The sequence below is a fragment of the Microcebus murinus genome, chromosome 25, assembly GCF_040939455.1.
Source record: "Microcebus murinus isolate Inina chromosome 25, M.murinus_Inina_mat1.0, whole genome shotgun sequence".
In the NCBI taxonomy this organism is placed as follows: Eukaryota; Metazoa; Chordata; class Mammalia; order Primates; family Cheirogaleidae; genus Microcebus; species Microcebus murinus.
The window spans coordinates 27,953,587-27,974,413 of record NC_134128.1 but is presented as its reverse complement, the minus strand read 5'-3'; the positions used below and the strand labels follow the sequence as shown (position 1 = coordinate 27,974,413).

At 64.7% G+C, this 20,827-nt stretch overlaps 6 pseudogenes; all 6 read left to right on the top strand.

The window, feature by feature from the left end:
• Window positions 1-708: 708 nt before the first annotated feature.
• Window positions 709-827, top strand: LOC142864562 (uncharacterized; annotated as a pseudogene).
• A 3,529-nt stretch (window positions 828-4,356) lies between these two features.
• On the top strand, window positions 4,357-4,475 carry LOC142864647 (uncharacterized; annotated as a pseudogene).
• A 3,529-nt stretch (window positions 4,476-8,004) lies between these two features.
• LOC142864646 (uncharacterized) lies at window positions 8,005-8,123 on the top strand (annotated as a pseudogene).
• A 3,523-nt stretch (window positions 8,124-11,646) lies between these two features.
• Window positions 11,647-11,765, top strand: LOC142864561 (uncharacterized; annotated as a pseudogene).
• A 3,529-nt stretch (window positions 11,766-15,294) lies between these two features.
• On the top strand, window positions 15,295-15,413 carry LOC142864645 (uncharacterized; annotated as a pseudogene).
• A 3,523-nt stretch (window positions 15,414-18,936) lies between these two features.
• Window positions 18,937-19,055, top strand: LOC142864560 (uncharacterized; annotated as a pseudogene).
• Window positions 19,056-20,827: the final 1,772 nt, after the last annotated feature.

Sequence of the window (20,827 nt, the reverse complement as noted above, 5' to 3'; positions counted from 1 at the left end):
CGCCGGCTTTTAGCAAGTCCACACCCGAGGGTGGTTGGGGTCCAATCCAGCCCCGGGCCAGGCCCAGGCCCCTTGGACTGGGCCACAGGAGGACACAGAGCAGGGTCCCGGCCCCCACGGGAGCGGTGCCGGCAGTTCTCCAAGGGCTTGGGGGTTTTCCAGAGGTAGGAGATGGAGGGGACTGATTTCTTCAGCGCCCCCCAAACCACCCCGCCCCGCCCCACCCCAGCCATGGGACACATCCCGAGAGACGCCCCTACACTCGCTCCCCTCCCCCATGCGCTGTGCCCCAGCCCTGGCCCTGGGGAATAGGCGGCAGCCCACCCACAGGGCGGGGGCGCAGCTGACAGGGGTTGTGCGGGAGGGCGGCCCCTGGCTGGGGTCAAAGGGTGAGCGCGCGTGCGCAGTCAGCGGCCGCGCGCTGGGGGTGGGGGCGGGTAGGTGAAGGAGGCGAGGTGAGGAGAGGAGGGGGGCTGGAAGGTCTCCACCTTGGCGGGTCCAGCCGTGGAGGCGCATCGTGTCTGTGTGTGTGTGTGTGTGTGTGTAGACAGCCCCCCATCCCACCCCGCCCCGCCACGTCCCTCACCTCAGTCCTCCGGAGTCCGCCCGACCGGGCCGGCGAACTCCACAGGCCCGGCGCGGGTCAGCGCTATCGCGGGGAAGCGCGGTGAGGCTGGCCTCTTGAGCGGGGCAGGGGCGCCCTCCGCGGTCTACGGCCACACCACCCCGAACGCGCCCCATCTCGTCTGCTCTCAGAAGCTAAGCAGCGTCGGGCCTGGTTAGTACTTGGATGGGAGACCGCCTGGGAATCCCGGGTGCCCTAGGCTTTTTTTTTTTTTTTTTGCCTGTTGCTCTGTCCCCTTGCTGGGAGCGCGGCGGCGGGGCGGCCGTCCGGCGGATCACCCCCACCCTCAGCGCCCGCCGCGGTGCCTGCCGCCCCAGCCCGCACCGTGGGGCCTCCTCTTGTCCCAAGCGGGGACACCGCCGCCACGGGGCAGCATGCGTGCCATCTGGACTGTCAGGTCTCAGACCAAAGGTCTGGTCTGTGGGAACCGACACGCTGGAGGAAACCTCGAGAGTCTGAGAGGGGAGGGAGTTCCGGAAGGATTCCAGGATGTCACTTTGAGCGAGTATGTGACCAGAACTCGTCCCGTTGCTTTTGGGGTTCTATGGGCTACACGCAGGAATCTCTGGTGGTGGCACTGGAGGTTGGGGGATCCGGAGTCACACCCAGACCTGCTCGACAGGCCTCCTTTTACTTTTCTTTTCGGATTCATTTTCTTAGAAAGTGTCTCTTATCTCTATGATTGCATTTTCTTTTCTCTCTCTTTTCAAGCAGATGATGGGAGTACAAGTATTGAGGTGACATGTGTTGCCCGTGCCCCCCTCCCCCCTGTCTCCTTATTTATTTCTCATTTTCTCCCAGCGTATTGTGGGGGTACCAATGTTCAGGTCGGGTGCATTGCTCTTTCCCCGCCTCCCCCCTCGGGTCAGAGCTTCAAGTGCGCCCATCCCCCAGTCGGTGCGCACCCACCCCCTCCCTAATGCATGTGTATGCCCACCCCCTCCCCACGCCCGCCCGACACCCACCCGATGAAGGTGATTCCTCGCTGTCCACTTAGGTGTCCATCCGTTCGTACCAATTTGCCGGTGAGCGCGCGCACGTGGTGCTCGTGTGTCCGTTCTTGGGATACCTGGCCTACTGGAACGGGTTCCAGCTCTGGCCAGGAGAACACGAGAGGCGCGCTCTCACCGCTGCTCCTCACAGCCGAATGGCACTCCGTGGTGTCCACGCGCCGCATGTTATTAATGCACTCCTGGATGGATGGGCACTCGGGTCGCTTCCACATCTTTGCGATTGTGAATTGTGCCCTAACTGTCACCCTACCCCTTACCCAGCCCGTCTCCTCTGCCCCTGCCTGACGCGCTCCTCCCCCGCCAGGCCCGTCACTGTCCTCGGCCCCTGCCCCTGCCTGACCGGCCCCTTCCCGCCCCGGCCCGTCACCGTCACCGTCACCGTCACCGTCCTCTGCCCCTGCCTGACAGGCTCGTCCCCGCCCGGCCCACCACCTGGGCCACTGCCTGACTCGCTCCGCTCCTCCCCGGCCAGGCCCGTCACTGTCCTGGGCCCCTGCCTGACCGGCTCCTTCCCGCCCGGCCTGTCACCGTCCTCGGCCCCTGCCTGACACGCTCCTCCCCGCCCGTCACCGTCCTCGGCCCCTGCCTGACCGGCTCCTCCGTCGCCTGGGCCTTCCAGGGGCTTGGTGTGGACGCTGCTTCCAGGAAGCCCTCCAGGAACCCGGCAGCAGGGCGGCCGCAGCAGTCTGGCGCAGGCATCGCTAAGTCCCCTGCCGGGGACGGGGACGTGCCCCGCTGTGCCGCGGGGGGCCCAGCCTGGTGTCTTCCCTGAGGCCCTGGGGCTGCCGCTCCCCGCAAGGGGAGAGCCTCGGAGGTGGGGACCGCCTCCTGATGGGGACGTCCACGCAGCTCTCCACGTCGGATTCCGGGGCTCTCTGTCCTGCCTGAAGGCCCAGCTGGCCTGCGGGTCCTTAGAGTGGCAGAAACATCCTCAAACTGATATTGCGAGTCCGGTGGTTGTCTGCACTTTTGTGCTGGGCACCCCAGGGAGGCCCAGGGGCTGGCTGGACAACGCGGTCTGCTCGGGTGCTTTGGAGGAGCAACCGATGCCCTTTGGACTTTGGTAGCAGCGTCTCAGGTGTCTCTGAGCCCTGCGCCATGTCGGGGAGGAGGCGGGAGGGGCCGCGACCTGCAGTCGTGTTCCCGGGGTGGCACGGCATGTGGCTTCTTCCACAGGCTGCTTGGCCTGGGCTCCCTGCACCTGGGCCTTTGGGGGACTGGCCCTGTGCTTGCCAACGCTTCCTGCAGGGACCCGGAGCTGGGAGGTGGCATCTCCCAGCCCTGGGCCGGGCAGAGCCCCAGCGGGCCATGCCCACACCCTCTCTCAGCACGGGTCCCCCAGAAGGCTCCTTTGGGACCAGGATTCTCCTGCGGGTGACTTCTTAAAGTCTGGCCCCTGGATGGAGGGGCACCGGGAGTAGAGGAGCCGGAAGCGGAAGGGGGTGCCCATGCGAGGGGACATTTTCAGGCCAAGTACCAGCTTCAGCCTGATCCTCCTGGGAACCCCGGGGTGTACGTCCCACCTCCTGGTTGTCCCGCTCTGAGACAAGGAGCCGGGCTTCGCATTCCCCCAGCAGCCAGTCGTGGGCTGAGGACACCTGGGGCCTTGGGAACTCCCTGGCTTCTCTTTGGATTACCATTTGGAGCTGCTTGGGAATCCTGCCGCCACACACACCCGAGTGCAGGTGTCTTCTGCACGGACTGGGGGCCTCGCGCTTCTGAATGCCACTGGCTCGCCACCCACCCACGGGTGAACCTGGTCAGGGTGCTTTCTCTAAGGAGCAGACTCTGATCCGGGCGGGCTACCGGTGTCTCTGTTTGCTCGTTTCTTTCTTCCATTTCGGGAAAGTCTTCCTTACTGGGTGTGGAAATCTCCTATGCCTTTCCTCGCCTATTCTGTCAGCTTTAAAATTCTCTTTCAGTTGCCACCCTCACAGATGGATTAGGAAACTCTTTTCGGTGCCTTCATTAGTGAAATGACCTCAAGGAAGCTCGAATCCAATATCTAATCGCCGGCTTTTAGCAAGTCCACACCCGAGGGTGGTTGGGGTCCAATCCAGCCCCGGGCCAGGCCCAGGCCCCTTGGACTGGGCCACAGGAGGACACAGAGCAGGGTCCCGGCCCCCACGGGAGCGGTGCCGGCAGTTCTCCAAGGGCTTGGGGGTTTTCCAGAGGTAGGAGATGGAGGGGACTGATTTCTTCAGCGCCCCCCAAACCACCCCGCCCCGCCCCACCCCAGCCATGGGACACATCCCCAGAGACGCCCCTACACTCGCTCCCCTCCCCCATGCGCTGTGCCCCAGCCCTGGCCCTGGGGAATAGGCGGCAGCCCACCCACAGGGCGGGGGCGCAGCTGACAGGGGTTGTGCGGGAGGGCGGCCCCTGGCTGGGGTCAAAGGGTGAGCGCGCGTGCGCAGTCAGCGGCCGCGCGCTGGGGGTGGGGGCGGGTAGGTGAAGGAGGCGAGGTGAGGAGAGGAGGGGGGCTGGAAGGTCTCCACCTTGGCGGGTCCAGCCGTGGAGGCGCATCGTGTCTGTGTGTGTGTGTGTGTGTGTGTAGACAGCCCCCCATCCCACCCCGCCCCGCCACGTCCCTCACCTCAGTCCTCCGGAGTCCGCCCGACCGGGCCGGCGAACTCCACAGGCCCGGCGCGGGTCAGCGCTATCGCGGGGAAGCGCGGTGAGGCTGGCCTCTTGAGCGGGGCAGGGGCGCCCTCCGCGGTCTACGGCCACACCACCCCGAACGCGCCCCATCTCGTCTGCTCTCAGAAGCTAAGCAGCGTCGGGCCTGGTTAGTACTTGGATAGGAGACCGCCTGGGAATCCCGGGTGCCCTAGGCTTTTTTTTTTTTTTTTTGCCTGTTGCTCTGTCCCCTTGCTGGGAGCGCGGCGGCGGGGCGGCCGTCCGGCGGATCACCCCCACCCTCAGCGCCCGCCGCGGTGCCTGCCGCCCCAGCCCGCACCGTGGGGCCTCCTCTTGTCCCAAGCGGGGACACCGCCGCCACGGGGCAGCATGCGTGCCATCTGGACTGTCAGGTCTCAGACCAAAGGTCTGGTCTGTGGGAACCGACACGCTGGAGGAAACCTCGAGAGTCTGAGAGGGGAGGGAGTTCCGGAAGGATTCCAGGATGTCACTTTGAGCGAGTATGTGACCAGAACTCGTCCCGTTGCTTTTGGGGTTCTATGGGCTACACGCAGGAATCTCTGGTGGTGGCACTGGAGGTTGGGGGATCCGGAGTCACACCCAGACCTGCTCGACAGGCCTCCTTTTACTTTTCTTTTCGGATTCATTTTCTTAGAAAGTGTCTCTTATCTCTATGATTGCATTTTCTTTTCTCTCTCTTTTCAAGCAGATGATGGGAGTACAAGTATTGAGGTGACATGTGTTGCCCGTGCCCCCCTCCCCCCTGTCTCCTTATTTATTTCTCATTTTCTCCCAGCGTATTGTGGGGGTACCAATGTTCAGGTCGGGTGCATTGCTCTTTCCCCGCCTCCCCCCTCGGGTCAGAGCTTCAAGTGCGCCCATCCCCCAGTCGGTGCGCACCCACCCCCTCCCTAATGCATGTGTATGCCCACCCCCTCCCCACGCCCGCCCGACACCCACCCGATGAAGGTGATTCCTCGCTGTCCACTTAGGTGTCCATCCGTTCGTACCAATTTGCCGGTGAGCGCGCGCACGTGGTGCTCGTGTGTCCGTTCTTGGGATACCTGGCCTACTGGAACGGGTTCCAGCTCTGGCCAGGAGAACACGAGAGGCGCCCTCTCACCGCTGCTCCTCATAGCCGAATGGCACTCCGTGGTGTCCATGCGCCGCATGTTATTAATGCACTCCTGGATGGATGGGCACTCGGGTCGCTTCCACATCTTTGCGATTGTGAATTGTGCCCTAACTGTCACCCTACCCCTTACCCAGCCCGTCTCCTCTGCCCCTGCCTGACGCGCTCCTCCCCCGCCAGGCCCGTCACTGTCCTCGGCCCCTGCCCCTGCCTGACCGGCCCCTTCCCGCCCCGGCCCGTCACCGTCACCGTCACCGTCACCGTCCTCTGCCCCTGCCTGACAGGCTCGTCCCCGCCCGGCCCACCACCTGGGCCACTGCCTGACTCGCTCCGCTCCTCCCCGGCCAGGCCCGTCACTGTCCTGGGCCCCTGCCTGACCGGCTCCTTCCCGCCCGGCCTGTCACCGTCCTCTGCCCCTGCCTGACACGCTCCTCCCCGCCCGTCACCGTCCTCGGCCCCTGCCTGACCGGCTCCTCCGTCGCCTGGGCCTTCCAGGGGCTTGGTGTGGACGCTGCTTCCAGGAAGCCCTCCAGGAACCCGGCAGCAGGGCGGCCGCAGCAGTCTGGCGCAGGCATCGCTAAGTCCCCTGCCGGGGACGGGGACGTGCCCCGCTGTGCCGCGGGGGGCCCAGCCTGGTGTCTTCCCTGAGGCCCTGGGGCTGCCGCTCCCCGCAAGGGGAGAGCCTCGGAGGTGGGGACCGCCTCCTGATGGGGACGTCCACGCAGCTCTCCACGTCGGATTCCGGGGCTCTCTGTCCTGCCTGAAGGCCCAGCTGGCCTGCGGGTCCTTAGAGTGGCAGAAACATCCTCAAACTGATATTGCGAGTCCGGTGGTTGTCTGCACTTTTGTGCTGGGCACCCCAGGGAGGCCCAGGGGCTGGCTGGACAACGCGGTCTGCTCGGGTGCTTTGGAGGAGCAACCGATGCCCTTTGGACTTTGGTAGCAGCGTCTCAGGTGTCTCTGAGCCCTGCGCCATGTCGGGGAGGAGGCGGGAGGGGCCGCGACCTGCAGTCGTGTTCCCGGGGTGGCACGGCATGTGGCTTCTTCCACAGGCTGCTTGGCCTGGGCTCCCTGCACCTGGGCCTTTGGGGGACTGGCCCTGTGCTTGCCAACGCTTCCTGCAGGGACCCGGAGCTGGGAGGTGGCATCTCCCAGCCCTGGGCCGGGCAGAGCCCCAGCGGGCCATGCCCACACCCTCTCTCAGCACGGGTCCCCCAGAAGGCTCCTTTGGGACCAGGATTCTCCTGCGGGTGACTTCTTAAAGTCTGGCCCCTGGATGGAGGGGCACCGGGAGTAGAGGAGCCGGAAGCGGAAGGGGGTGCCCATGCGAGGGGACATTTTCAGGCCAAGTACCAGCTTCAGCCTGATCCTCCTGGGAACCCCGGGGTGTACGTCCCACCTCCTGGTTGTCCCGCTCTGAGACAAGGAGCCGGGCTTCGCATTCCCCCAGCAGCCAGTCGTGGGCTGAGGACACCTGGGGCCTTGGGAACTCCCTGGCTTCTCTTTGGATTACCATTTGGAGCTGCTTGGGAATCCTGCCGCCACACACACCCGAGTGCAGGTGTCTTCTGCACGGACTGGGGGCCTCGCGCTTCTGAATGCCACTGGCTCGCCACCCACCCACGGGTGAACCTGGTCAGGGTGCTTTCTCTAAGGAGCAGACTCTGATCCGGGCGGGCTACCGGTGTCTCTGTTTGCTCGTTTCTTTCTTCCATTTCGGGAAAGTCTTCCTTACTGGGTGTGGAAATCTCCTATGCCTTTCCTCGCCTATTCTGTCAGCTTTAAAATTCTCTTTCAGTTGCCACCCTCACAGATGGATTAGGAAACTCTTTTCGGTGCCTTCATTAGTGAAATGACCTCAAGGAAGCTCGAATCCAATATCTAATCGCCGGCTTTTAGCAAGTCCACACCCGAGGGTGGTTGGGGTCCAATCCAGCCCCGGGCCAGGCCCAGGCCCCTTGGACTGGGCCACAGGAGGACACAGAGCAGGGTCCCGGCCCCCACGGGAGCGGTGCCGGCAGTTCTCCAAGGGCTTGGGGGTTTTCCAGAGGTAGGAGATGGAGGGGACTGATTTCTTCAGCGCCCCCCAAACCACCCCGCCCCGCCCCACCCCAGCCATGGGACACATCCCGAGAGACGCCCCTACACTCGCTCCCCTCCCCCATGCGCTGTGCCCCAGCCCTGGCCCTGGGGAATAGGCGGCAGCCCACCCACAGGGCGGGGGCGCAGCTGACAGGGGTTGTGCGGGAGGGCGGCCCCTGGCTGGGGTCAAAGGGTGAGCGCGCGTGCGCAGTCAGCGGCCGCGCGCTGGGGGTGGGGGCGGGTAGGTGAAGGAGGCGAGGTGAGGAGAGGAGGGGGGCTGGAAGGTCTCCACCTTGGCGGGTCCAGCCGTGGAGGCGCATCGTGTCTGTGTGTGTGTGTGTGTGTGTGTAGACAGCCCCCCATCCCACCCCGCCCCGCCACGTCCCTCACCTCAGTCCTCCGGAGTCCGCCCGACCGGGCCGGCGAACTCCACAGGCCCGGCGCGGGTCAGCGCTATCGCGGGGAAGCGCGGTGAGGCTGGCCTCTTGAGCGGGGCAGGGGCGCCCTCCGCGGTCTACGGCCACACCACCCCGAACGCGCCCCATCTCGTCTGCTCTCAGAAGCTAAGCAGCGTCGGGCCTGGTTAGTACTTGGATAGGAGACCGCCTGGGAATCCCGGGTGCCCTAGGCTTTTTTTTTTTTTTTTTGCCTGTTGCTCTGTCCCCTTGCTGGGAGCGCAGCGGCGGGGCGGCCGTCCGGCGGATCACCCCCACCCTCAGCGCCCGCCGCGGTGCCTGCCGCCCCAGCCCGCACCGTGGGGCCTCCTCTTGTCCCAAGCGGGGACACCGCCGCCACGGGGCAGCATGCGTGCCATCTGGACTGTCAGGTCTCAGACCAAAGGTCTGGTCTGTGGGAACCGACACGCTGGAGGAAACCTCGAGAGTCTGAGAGGGGAGGGAGTTCCGGAAGGATTCCAGGATGTCACTTTGAGCGAGTATGTGACCAGAACTCGTCCCGTTGCTTTTGGGGTTCTATGGGCTACACGCAGGAATCTCTGGTGGTGGCACTGGAGGTTGGGGGATCCGGAGTCACACCCAGACCTGCTCGACAGGCCTCCTTTTACTTTTCTTTTCGGATTCATTTTCTTAGAAAGTGTCTCTTATCTCTATGATTGCATTTTCTTTTCTCTCTCTTTTCAAGCAGATGATGGGAGTACAAGTATTGAGGTGACATGTGTTGCCCGTGCCCCCCTCCCCCCTGTCTCCTTATTTATTTCTCATTTTCTCCCAGCGTATTGTGGGGGTACCAATGTTCAGGTCGGGTGCATTGCTCTTTCCCCGCCTCCCCCCTCGGGTCAGAGCTTCAAGTGCGCCCATCCCCCAGTCGGTGCGCACCCACCCCCTCCCTAATGCATGTGTATGCCCACCCCCTCCCCACGCCCGCCCGACACCCACCCGATGAAGGTGATTCCTCGCTGTCCACTTAGGTGTCCATCCGTTCGTACCAATTTGCCGGTGAGCGCGCGCACGTGGTGCTCGTGTGTCCGTTCTTGGGATACCTGGCCTACTGGAACGGGTTCCAGCTCTGGCCAGGAGAACACGAGAGGCGCGCTCTCACCGCTGCTCCTCACAGCCGAATGGCACTCCGTGGTGTCCACGCGCCGCATGTTATTAATGCACTCCTGGATGGATGGGCACTCGGGTCGCTTCCACATCTTTGCGATTGTGAATTGTGCCCTAACTGTCACCCTACCCCTTACCCAGCCCGTCTCCTCTGCCCCTGCCTGACGCGCTCCTCCCCCGCCAGGCCCGTCACTGTCCTCGGCCCCTGCCCCTGCCTGACCGGCCCCTTCCCGCCCCGGCCCGTCACCGTCACCGTCACCGTCCTCTGCCCCTGCCTGACAGGCTCGTCCCCGCCCGGCCCACCACCTGGGCCACTGCCTGACTCGCTCCGCTCCTCCCCGGCCAGGCCCGTCACTGTCCTGGGCCCCTGCCTGACCGGCTCCTTCCCGCCCGGCCTGTCACCGTCCTCTGCCCCTGCCTGACACGCTCCTCCCCGCCCGTCACCGTCCTCGGCCCCTGCCTGACCGGCTCCTCCGTCGCCTGGGCCTTCCAGGGGCTTGGTGTGGACGCTGCTTCCAGGAAGCCCTCCAGGAACCCGGCAGCAGGGCGGCCGCAGCAGTCTGGCGCAGGCATCGCTAAGTCCCCTGCCGGGGACGGGGACGTGCCCCGCTGTGCCGCGGGGGGCCCAGCCTGGTGTCTTCCCTGAGGCCCTGGGGCTGCCGCTCCCCGCAAGGGGAGAGCCTCGGAGGTGGGGACCGCCTCCTGATGGGGACGTCCACGCAGCTCTCCACGTCGGATTCCGGGGCTCTCTGTCCTGCCTGAAGGCCCAGCTGGCCTGCGGGTCCTTAGAGTGGCAGAAACATCCTCAAACTGATATTGCGAGTCCGGTGGTTGTCTGCACTTTTGTGCTGGGCACCCCAGGGAGGCCCAGGGGCTGGCTGGACAACGCGGTCTGCTCGGGTGCTTTGGAGGAGCAACCGATGCCCTTTGGACTTTGGTAGCAGCGTCTCAGGTGTCTCTGAGCCCTGCGCCATGTCGGGGAGGAGGCGGGAGGGGCCGCGACCTGCAGTCGTGTTCCCGGGGTGGCACGGCATGTGGCTTCTTCCACAGGCTGCTTGGCCTGGGCTCCCTGCACCTGGGCCTTTGGGGGACTGGCCCTGTGGCTTGCCAACGCTTCCTGCAGGGACCCGGAGCTGGGAGGTGGCATCTCCCAGCCCTGGGCCGGGCAGAGCCCCAGCGGGCCATGCCCACACCCTCTCTCAGCACGGGTCCCCCAGAAGGCTCCTTTGGGACCAGGATTCTCCTGCGGGTGACTTCTTAAAGTCTGGCCCCTGGATGGAGGGGCACCGGGAGTAGAGGAGCCGGAAGCGGAAGGGGGTGCCCATGCGAGGGGACATTTTCAGGCCAAGTACCAGCTTCAGCCTGATCCTCCTGGGAACCCCGGGGTGTACGTCCCACCTCCTGGTTGTCCCGCTCTGAGACAAGGAGCCGGGCTTCGCATTCCCCCAGCAGCCAGTCGTGGGCTGAGGACACCTGGGGCCTTGGGAACTCCCTGGCTTCTCTTTGGATTACCATTTGGAGCTGCTTGGGAATCCTGCCGCCACACACACCCGAGTGCAGGTGTCTTCTGCACGGACTGGGGGCCTCGCGCTTCTGAATGCCACTGGCTCGCCACCCACCCACGGGTGAACCTGGTCAGGGTGCTTTCTCTAAGGAGCAGACTCTGATCCGGGCGGGCTACCGGTGTCTCTGTTTGCTCGTTTCTTTCTTCCATTTCGGGAAAGTCTCCTTACTGGGTGTGGAAATCTCCTATGCCTTTCCTCGCCTATTCTGTCAGCTTTAAAATTCTCTTTCAGTTGCCACCCTCACAGATGGATTAGGAAACTCTTTTCGGTGCCTTCATTAGTGAAATGACCTCAAGGAAGCTCGAATCCAATATCTAATCGCCGGCTTTTAGCAAGTCCACACCCGAGGGTGGTTGGGGTCCAATCCAGCCCCGGGCCAGGCCCAGGCCCCTTGGACTGGGCCACAGGAGGACACAGAGCAGGGTCCCGGCCCCCACGGGAGCGGTGCCGGCAGTTCTCCAAGGGCTTGGGGGTTTTCCAGAGGTAGGAGATGGAGGGGACTGATTTCTTCAGCGCCCCCCAAACCACCCCGCCCCGCCCCACCCCAGCCATGGGACACATCCCGAGAGACGCCCCTACACTCGCTCCCCTCCCCCATGCGCTGTGCCCCAGCCCTGGCCCTGGGGAATAGGCGGCAGCCCACCCACAGGGCGGGGGCGCAGCTGACAGGGGTTGTGCGGGAGGGCGGCCCCTGGCTGGGGTCAAAGGGTGAGCGCGCGTGCGCAGTCAGCGGCCGCGCGCTGGGGGTGGGGGCGGGTAGGTGAAGGAGGCGAGGTGAGGAGAGGAGGGGGGCTGGAAGGTCTCCACCTTGGCGGGTCCAGCCGTGGAGGCGCATCGTGTCTGTGTGTGTGTGTGTGTGTGTGTAGACAGCCCCCCATCCCACCCCGCCCCGCCACGTCCCTCACCTCAGTCCTCCGGAGTCCGCCCGACCGGGCCGGCGAACTCCACAGGCCCGGCGCGGGTCAGCGCTATCGCGGGGAAGCGCGGTGAGGCTGGCCTCTTGAGCGGGGCAGGGGCGCCCTCCGCGGTCTACGGCCACACCACCCCGAACGCGCCCCATCTCGTCTGCTCTCAGAAGCTAAGCAGCGTCGGGCCTGGTTAGTACTTGGATGGGAGACCGCCTGGGAATCCCGGGTGCCCTAGGCTTTTTTTTTTTTTTTTTGCCTGTTGCTCTGTCCCCTTGCTGGGAGCGCGGCGGCGGGGCGGCCGTCCGGCGGATCACCCCCACCCTCAGCGCCCGCCGCGGTGCCTGCCGCCCCAGCCCGCACCGTGGGGCCTCCTCTTGTCCCAAGCGGGGACACCGCCGCCACGGGGCAGCATGCGTGCCATCTGGACTGTCAGGTCTCAGACCAAAGGTCTGGTCTGTGGGAACCGACACGCTGGAGGAAACCTCGAGAGTCTGAGAGGGGAGGGAGTTCCGGAAGGATTCCAGGATGTCACTTTGAGCGAGTATGTGACCAGAACTCGTCCCGTTGCTTTTGGGGTTCTATGGGCTACACGCAGGAATCTCTGGTGGTGGCACTGGAGGTTGGGGGATCCGGAGTCACACCCAGACCTGCTCGACAGGCCTCCTTTTACTTTTCTTTTCGGATTCATTTTCTTAGAAAGTGTCTCTTATCTCTATGATTGCATTTTCTTTTCTCTCTCTTTTCAAGCAGATGATGGGAGTACAAGTATTGAGGTGACATGTGTTGCCCGTGCCCCCCTCCCCCCTGTCTCCTTATTTATTTCTCATTTTCTCCCAGCGTATTGTGGGGGTACCAATGTTCAGGTCGGGTGCATTGCTCTTTCCCCGCCTCCCCCCTCGGGTCAGAGCTTCAAGTGCGCCCATCCCCCAGTCGGTGCGCACCCACCCCCTCCCTAATGCATGTGTATGCCCACCCCCTCCCCACGCCCGCCCGACACCCACCCGATGAAGGTGATTCCTCGCTGTCCACTTAGGTGTCCATCCGTTCGTACCAATTTGCCGGTGAGCGCGCGCACGTGGTGCTCGTGTGTCCGTTCTTGGGATACCTGGCCTACTGGAACGGGTTCCAGCTCTGGCCAGGAGAACACGAGAGGCGCGCTCTCACCGCTGCTCCTCACAGCCGAATGGCACTCCGTGGTGTCCACGCGCCGCATGTTATTAATGCACTCCTGGATGGATGGGCACTCGGGTCGCTTCCACATCTTTGCGATTGTGAATTGTGCCCTAACTGTCACCCTACCCCTTACCCAGCCCGTCTCCTCTGCCCCTGCCTGACGCGCTCCTCCCCCGCCAGGCCCGTCACTGTCCTCGGCCCCTGCCCCTGCCTGACCGGCCCCTTCCCGCCCCGGCCCGTCACCGTCACCGTCACCGTCACCGTCCTCTGCCCCTGCCTGACAGGCTCGTCCCCGCCCGGCCCACCACCTGGGCCACTGCCTGACTCGCTCCGCTCCTCCCCGGCCAGGCCCGTCACTGTCCTGGGCCCCTGCCTGACCGGCTCCTTCCCGCCCGGCCTGTCACCGTCCTCGGCCCCTGCCTGACACGCTCCTCCCCGCCCGTCACCGTCCTCGGCCCCTGCCTGACCGGCTCCTCCGTCGCCTGGGCCTTCCAGGGGCTTGGTGTGGACGCTGCTTCCAGGAAGCCCTCCAGGAACCCGGCAGCAGGGCGGCCGCAGCAGTCTGGCGCAGGCATCGCTAAGTCCCCTGCCGGGGACGGGGACGTGCCCCGCTGTGCCGCGGGGGGCCCAGCCTGGTGTCTTCCCTGAGGCCCTGGGGCTGCCGCTCCCCGCAAGGGGAGAGCCTCGGAGGTGGGGACCGCCTCCTGATGGGGACGTCCACGCAGCTCTCCACGTCGGATTCCGGGGCTCTCTGTCCTGCCTGAAGGCCCAGCTGGCCTGCGGGTCCTTAGAGTGGCAGAAACATCCTCAAACTGATATTGCGAGTCCGGTGGTTGTCTGCACTTTTGTGCTGGGCACCCCAGGGAGGCCCAGGGGCTGGCTGGACAACGCGGTCTGCTCGGGTGCTTTGGAGGAGCAACCGATGCCCTTTGGACTTTGGTAGCAGCGTCTCAGGTGTCTCTGAGCCCTGCGCCATGTCGGGGAGGAGGCGGGAGGGGCCGCGACCTGCAGTCGTGTTCCCGGGGTGGCACGGCATGTGGCTTCTTCCACAGGCTGCTTGGCCTGGGCTCCCTGCACCTGGGCCTTTGGGGGACTGGCCCTGTGCTTGCCAACGCTTCCTGCAGGGACCCGGAGCTGGGAGGTGGCATCTCCCAGCCCTGGGCCGGGCAGAGCCCCAGCGGGCCATGCCCACACCCTCTCTCAGCACGGGTCCCCCAGAAGGCTCCTTTGGGACCAGGATTCTCCTGCGGGTGACTTCTTAAAGTCTGGCCCCTGGATGGAGGGGCACCGGGAGTAGAGGAGCCGGAAGCGGAAGGGGGTGCCCATGCGAGGGGACATTTTCAGGCCAAGTACCAGCTTCAGCCTGATCCTCCTGGGAACCCCGGGGTGTACGTCCCACCTCCTGGTTGTCCCGCTCTGAGACAAGGAGCCGGGCTTCGCATTCCCCCAGCAGCCAGTCGTGGGCTGAGGACACCTGGGGCCTTGGGAACTCCCTGGCTTCTCTTTGGATTACCATTTGGAGCTGCTTGGGAATCCTGCCGCCACACACACCCGAGTGCAGGTGTCTTCTGCACGGACTGGGGGCCTCGCGCTTCTGAATGCCACTGGCTCGCCACCCACCCACGGGTGAACCTGGTCAGGGTGCTTTCTCTAAGGAGCAGACTCTGATCCGGGCGGGCTACCGGTGTCTCTGTTTGCTCGTTTCTTTCTTCCATTTCGGGAAAGTCTTCCTTACTGGGTGTGGAAATCTCCTATGCCTTTCCTCGCCTATTCTGTCAGCTTTAAAATTCTCTTTCAGTTGCCACCCTCACAGATGGATTAGGAAACTCTTTTCGGTGCCTTCATTAGTGAAATGACCTCAAGGAAGCTCGAATCCAATATCTAATCGCCGGCTTTTAGCAAGTCCACACCCGAGGGTGGTTGGGGTCCAATCCAGCCCCGGGCCAGGCCCAGGCCCCTTGGACTGGGCCACAGGAGGACACAGAGCAGGGTCCCGGCCCCCACGGGAGCGGTGCCGGCAGTTCTCCAAGGGCTTGGGGGTTTTCCAGAGGTAGGAGATGGAGGGGACTGATTTCTTCAGCGCCCCCCAAACCACCCCGCCCCGCCCCACCCCAGCCATGGGACACATCCCCAGAGACGCCCCTACACTCGCTCCCCTCCCCCATGCGCTGTGCCCCAGCCCTGGCCCTGGGGAATAGGCGGCAGCCCACCCACAGGGCGGGGGCGCAGCTGACAGGGGTTGTGCGGGAGGGCGGCCCCTGGCTGGGGTCAAAGGGTGAGCGCGCGTGCGCAGTCAGCGGCCGCGCGCTGGGGGTGGGGGCGGGTAGGTGAAGGAGGCGAGGTGAGGAGAGGAGGGGGGCTGGAAGGTCTCCACCTTGGCGGGTCCAGCCGTGGAGGCGCATCGTGTCTGTGTGTGTGTGTGTGTGTGTGTAGACAGCCCCCCATCCCACCCCGCCCCGCCACGTCCCTCACCTCAGTCCTCCGGAGTCCGCCCGACCGGGCCGGCGAACTCCACAGGCCCGGCGCGGGTCAGCGCTATCGCGGGGAAGCGCGGTGAGGCTGGCCTCTTGAGCGGGGCAGGGGCGCCCTCCGCGGTCTACGGCCACACCACCCCGAACGCGCCCCATCTCGTCTGCTCTCAGAAGCTAAGCAGCGTCGGGCCTGGTTAGTACTTGGATAGGAGACCGCCTGGGAATCCCGGGTGCCCTAGGCTTTTTTTTTTTTTTTTTGCCTGTTGCTCTGTCCCCTTGCTGGGAGCGCGGCGGCGGGGCGGCCGTCCGGCGGATCACCCCCACCCTCAGCGCCCGCCGCGGTGCCTGCCGCCCCAGCCCGCACCGTGGGGCCTCCTCTTGTCCCAAGCGGGGACACCGCCGCCACGGGGCAGCATGCGTGCCATCTGGACTGTCAGGTCTCAGACCAAAGGTCTGGTCTGTGGGAACCGACACGCTGGAGGAAACCTCGAGAGTCTGAGAGGGGAGGGAGTTCCGGAAGGATTCCAGGATGTCACTTTGAGCGAGTATGTGACCAGAACTCGTCCCGTTGCTTTTGGGGTTCTATGGGCTACACGCAGGAATCTCTGGTGGTGGCACTGGAGGTTGGGGGATCCGGAGTCACACCCAGACCTGCTCGACAGGCCTCCTTTTACTTTTCTTTTCGGATTCATTTTCTTAGAAAGTGTCTCTTATCTCTATGATTGCATTTTCTTTTCTCTCTCTTTTCAAGCAGATGATGGGAGTACAAGTATTGAGGTGACATGTGTTGCCCGTGCCCCCCTCCCCCCTGTCTCCTTATTTATTTCTCATTTTCTCCCAGCGTATTGTGGGGGTACCAATGTTCAGGTCGGGTGCATTGCTCTTTCCCCGCCTCCCCCCTCGGGTCAGAGCTTCAAGTGCGCCCATCCCCCAGTCGGTGCGCACCCACCCCCTCCCTAATGCATGTGTATGCCCACCCCCTCCCCACGCCCGCCCGACACCCACCCGATGAAGGTGATTCCTCGCTGTCCACTTAGGTGTCCATCCGTTCGTACCAATTTGCCGGTGAGCGCGCGCACGTGGTGCTCGTGTGTCCGTTCTTGGGATACCTGGCCTACTGGAACGGGTTCCAGCTCTGGCCAGGAGAACACGAGAGGCGCCCTCTCACCGCTGCTCCTCATAGCCGAATGGCACTCCGTGGTGTCCATGCGCCGCATGTTATTAATGCACTCCTGGATGGATGGGCACTCGGGTCGCTTCCACATCTTTGCGATTGTGAATTGTGCCCTAACTGTCACCCTACCCCTTACCCAGCCCGTCTCCTCTGCCCCTGCCTGACGCGCTCCTCCCCCGCCAGGCCCGTCACTGTCCTCGGCCCCTGCCCCTGCCTGACCGGCCCCTTCCCGCCCCGGCCCGTCACCGTCACCGTCACCGTCCTCTGCCCCTGCCTGACAGGCTCGTCCCCGCCCGGCCCACCACCTGGGCCACTGCCTGACTCGCTCCGCTCCTCCCCGGCCAGGCCCGTCACTGTCCTGGGCCCCTGCCTGACCGGCTCCTTCCCGCCCGGCCTGTCACCGTCCTCTGCCCCTGCCTGACACGCTCCTCCCCGCCCGTCACCGTCCTCGGCCCCTGCCTGACCGGCTCCTCCGTCGCCTGGGCCTTCCAGGGGCTTGGTGTGGACGCTGCTTCCAGGAAGCCCTCCAGGAACCCGGCAGCAGGGCGGCCGCAGCAGTCTGGCGCAGGCATCGCTAAGTCCCCTGCCGGGGACGGGGACGTGCCCCGCTGTGCCGCGGGGGGCCCAGCCTGGTGTCTTCCCTGAGGCCCTGGGGCTGCCGCTCCCCGCAAGGGGAGAGCCTCGGAGGTGGGGACCGCCTCCTGATGGGGACGTCCACGCAGCTCTCCACGTCGGATTCCGGGGCTCTCTGTCCTGCCTGAAGGCCCAGCTGGCCTGCGGGTCCTTAGAGTGGCAGAAACATCCTCAAACTGATATTGCGAGTCCGGTGGTTGTCTGCACTTTTGTGCTGGGCACCCCAGGGAGGCCCAGGGGCTGGCTGGACAACGCGGTCTGCTCGGGTGCTTTGGAGGAGCAACCGATGCCCTTTGGACTTTGGTAGCAGCGTCTCAGGTGTCTCTGAGCCCTGCGCCATGTCGGGGAGGAGGCGGGAGGGGCCGCGACCTGCAGTCGTGTTCCCGGGGTGGCACGGCATGTGGCTTCTTCCACAGGCTGCTTGGCCTGGGCTCCCTGCACCTGGGCCTTTGGGGGACTGGCCCTGTGCTTGCCAACGCTTCCTGCAGGGACCCGGAGCTGGGAGGTGGCATCTCCCAGCCCTGGGCCGGGCAGAGCCCCAGCGGGCCATGCCCACACCCTCTCTCAGCACGGGTCCCCCAGAAGGCTCCTTTGGGACCAGGATTCTCCTGCGGGTGACTTCTTAAAGTCTGGCCCCTGGATGGAGGGGCACCGGGAGTAGAGGAGCCGGAAGCGGAAGGGGGTGCCCATGCGAGGGGACATTTTCAGGCCAAGTACCAGCTTCAGCCTGATCCTCCTGGGAACCCCGGGGTGTACGTCCCACCTCCTGGTTGTCCCGCTCTGAGACAAGGAGCCGGGCTTCGCATTCCCCCAGCAGCCAGTCGTGGGCTGAGGACACCTGGGGCCTTGGGAACTCCCTGGCTTCTCTTTGGATTACCATTTGGAGCTGCTTGGGAATCCTGCCGCCACACACACCCGAGTGCAGGTGTCTTCTGCACGGACTGGGGGCCTCGCGCTTCTGAATGCCACTGGCTCGCCACCCACCCACGGGTGAACCTGGTCAGGGTGCTTTCTCTAAGGAGCAGACTCTGATCCGGGCGGGCTACCGGTGTCTCTGTTTGCTCGTTTCTTTCTTCCATTTCGGGAAAGTCTTCCTTACTGGGTGTGGAAATCTCCTATGCCTTTCCTCGCCTATTCTGTCAGCTTTAAAATTCTCTTTCAGTTGCCACCCTCACAGATGGATTAGGAAACTCTTTTCGGTGCCTTCATTAGTGAAATGACCTCAAGGAAGCTCGAATCCAATATCTAATCGCCGGCTTTTAGCAAGTCCACACCCGAGGGTGGTTGGGGTCCAATCCAGCCCCGGGCCAGGCCCAGGCCCCTTGGACTGGGCCACAGGAGGACACAGAGCAGGGTCCCGGCCCCCACGGGAGCGGTGCCGGCAGTTCTCCAAGGGCTTGGGGGTTTTCCAGAGGTAGGAGATGGAGGGGACTGATTTCTTCAGCGCCCCCCAAACCACCCCGCCCCGCCCCACCCCAGCCATGGGACACATCCCGAGAGACGCCCCTACACTCGCTCCCCTCCCCCATGCGCTGTGCCCCAGCCCTGGCCCTGGGGAATAGGCGGCAGCCCACCCACAGGGCGGGGGCGCAGCTGACAGGGGTTGTGCGGGAGGGCGGCCCCTGGCTGGGGTCAAAGGGTGAGCGCGCGTGCGCAGTCAGCGGCCGCGCGCTGGGGGTGGGGGCGGGTAGGTGAAGGAGGCGAGGTGAGGAGAGGAGGGGGGCTGGAAGGTCTCCACCTTGGCGGGTCCAGCCGTGGAGGCGCATCGTGTCTGTGTGTGTGTGTGTGTGTGTGTAGACAGCCCCCCATCCCACCCCGCCCCGCCACGTCCCTCACCTCAGTCCTCCGGAGTCCGCCCGACCGGGCCGGCGAACTCCACAGGCCCGGCGCGGGTCAGCGCTATCGCGGGGAAGCGCGGTGAGGCTGGCCTCTTGAGCGGGGCAGGGGCGCCCTCCGCGGTCTACGGCCACACCACCCCGAACGCGCCCCATCTCGTCTGCTCTCAGAAGCTAAGCAGCGTCGGGCCTGGTTAGTACTTGGATGGGAGACCGCCTGGGAATCCCGGGTGCCCTAGGCTTTTTTTTTTTTTTTTTGCCTGTTGCTCTGTCCCCTTGCTGGGAGCGCGGCGGCGGGGCGGCCGTCCGGCGGATCACCCCCACCCTCAGCGCCCGCCGCGGTGCCTGCCGCCCCAGCCCGCACCGTGGGGCCTCCTCTTGTCCCAAGCGGGGACACCGCCGCCACGGGGCAGCATGCGTGCCATCTGGACTGTCAGGTCTCAGACCAAAGGTCTGGTCTGTGGGAACCGACACGCTGGAGGAAACCTCGAGAGTCTGAGAGGGGAGGGAGTTCCGGAAGGATTCCAGGATGTCACTTTGAGCGAGTATGTGACCAGAACTCGTCCCGTTGCTTTTGGGGTTCTATGGGCTACAGGCAGGAATCTCTGGTGGTGGCACTGGAGGTTGGGGGATCCGGAGTCACACCCAGACCTGCTCGACAGGCCTCCTTTTACTTTTCTTTTCGGATTCATTTTCTTAGAAAGTGTCTCTTATCTCTATGATTGCATTTTCTTTTCTCTCTCTTTTCAAGCAGATGATGGGAGTACAAGTATTGAGGTGACATGTGTTGCCCGTGCCCCCCTCCCCCCTGTCTCCTTATTTATTTCTCATTTTCTCCCAGCGTATTGTGGGGGTACCAATGTTCAGGTCGGGTGCATTGCTCTTTCCCCGCCTCCCCCCTCGGGTCAGAGCTTCAAGTGCGCCCATCCCCCAGTCGGTGCGCACCCACCCCCTCCCTAATGCATGTGTATGCCCACCCCCTCCCCACGCCCGCCCGACACCCACCCGATGAAGGTGATTCCTCGCTGTCCACTTAGGTGTCCATCCGTTCGTACCAATTTGCCGGTGAGCGCGCGCACGTGGTGCTCGTGTGTCCGTTCTTGGGATACCTGGCCTACTGGAACGGGTTCCAGCTCTGGCCAGGAGAACACGAGAGGCGCCCTCTCACCGCTGCTCCTCATAGCCGAATGGCACTCCGTGGTGTCCATGCGCCGCATGTTATTAATGCACTCCTGGATGGATGGGCACTCGGGTCGCTTCCACATCTTTGCGATTGTGAATTGTGCCCTAACTGTCACCCTACCCCTTACCCAGCCCGTCTCCTCTGCCCCTGCCTGACGCGCTCCTCCCCCGCCAGGCCCGTCACTGTCCTCGGCCCCTGCCCCTGCCTGACCGGCCCCTTCCCGCCCCGGCCCGTCACCGTCACCGTCACCGTCACCGTCCTCTGCCCCTGCCTGACAGGCTCGTCCCCGCCCGGCCCACCACCTGGGCCACTGCCTGACTCGCTCCGCTCCTCCCCGGCCAGGCCCGTCACTGTCCTGGGCCCCTGCCTGACCGGCTCCTTCCCGCCCGGCCTGTCACCGTCCTCTGCCCCTGCCTGACACGCTCCTCCCCGCCCGTCACCGTCCTCGGCCCCTGCCTGACCGGCTCCTCCGTCGCCTGGGCCTTCCAGGGGCTTGGTGTGGACGCTGCTTCCAGGAAGCCCTCCAGGAACCCGGCAGCAGGGCGGCCGCAGCAGTCTGGCGCAGGCATCGCTAAGTCCCCTGCCGGGGACGGGGACGTGCCCCGCTGTGCCGCGGGGGGCCCAGCCTGGTGTCTTCCCTGAGGCCCTGGGGCTGCCGCTCCCCGCAAGGGGAGAGCCTCGGAGGTGGGGACCGCCTCCTGATGGGGACGTCCACGCAGCTCTCCACGTCGGATTCCGGGGCTCTCTGTCCTGCCTGAAGGCCCAGCTGGCCTGCGGGTCCTTAGAGTGGCAGAAACATCCTCAAACTGATATTGCGAGTCCGGTGGTTGT